Source organism: Orycteropus afer, unplaced genomic scaffold (genome assembly GCF_000298275.1).
Source record: "Orycteropus afer afer isolate SDZICR_OR568_19922 unplaced genomic scaffold, OryAfe1.0 scaffold00438, whole genome shotgun sequence".
NCBI classification, from domain to species: domain Eukaryota; kingdom Metazoa; phylum Chordata; class Mammalia; order Tubulidentata; family Orycteropodidae; genus Orycteropus; species Orycteropus afer.
The window spans coordinates 194,847-195,618 of NW_006922025.1; positions in this window are offsets into that span (position 1 = coordinate 194,847).

Below are 772 nucleotides of genomic sequence, written 5' to 3' on the forward strand. Positions count from 1 at the left end.
AATGTTTTTTGAGCCAATACTAAACAACCCCCCAGTGCAGTAAAAGTCTCCAAATGTGAAACTCTTGGAGCTTGAAAAGGTCTCTCTCGCCAGTGAAAATGCTTCCAATAATACTCAGAAACAAGATTCATTAAAAGCTATCTTTAGCATTATCAGCGATTTTGTTATTATACCGTGTCCTTCATAAAGTGCATCTCAAGCTCCTTTCTGCATTACAAAAGAGGAGCAAGGGAAGACTAGGAAGAAAACCGGCCCTGGCTAAGGGGGTGTCTTCACTGTGCTGGGGAAGGAGAGTAAATTGGGAAAGAGGAGGACCTTAGAATTTTAAAGAGAAATTCAAGCTAGGTGCTGCAGACTTTATTATTATTATTATTTTTAGTGTTCCCTCCTCTCCCCTCCCACCCCCGGTAACCAGCAAAGAAAGTTTCCTTCCATATATAAACCTTTCCTTGACCCTCTACAACAACGAACTAATACTATATTTGTCCATCTGTGATTAACTTATTTCACTCAGCATAATGCCCTCCAAGTTTATCCACATTATGCAAGTGTTTTGCAGCTTCTATAGTATTCTTTAGGGTTGCATAGTATTCCATTGTGTGTATATGTACCATAGTTTTGTTATCCATTCTTCTGTTGATGGGCACCTAGATTTCCTCCATCTTTTTTGCTATTTTAAATAGTGTTGGGGTGAACATGAGTGTGCATATATCTGTTTTTGTCCTTGCTCTCACTTCTTTAGGATATATACCTAGTGATGAAATTGGTAGAT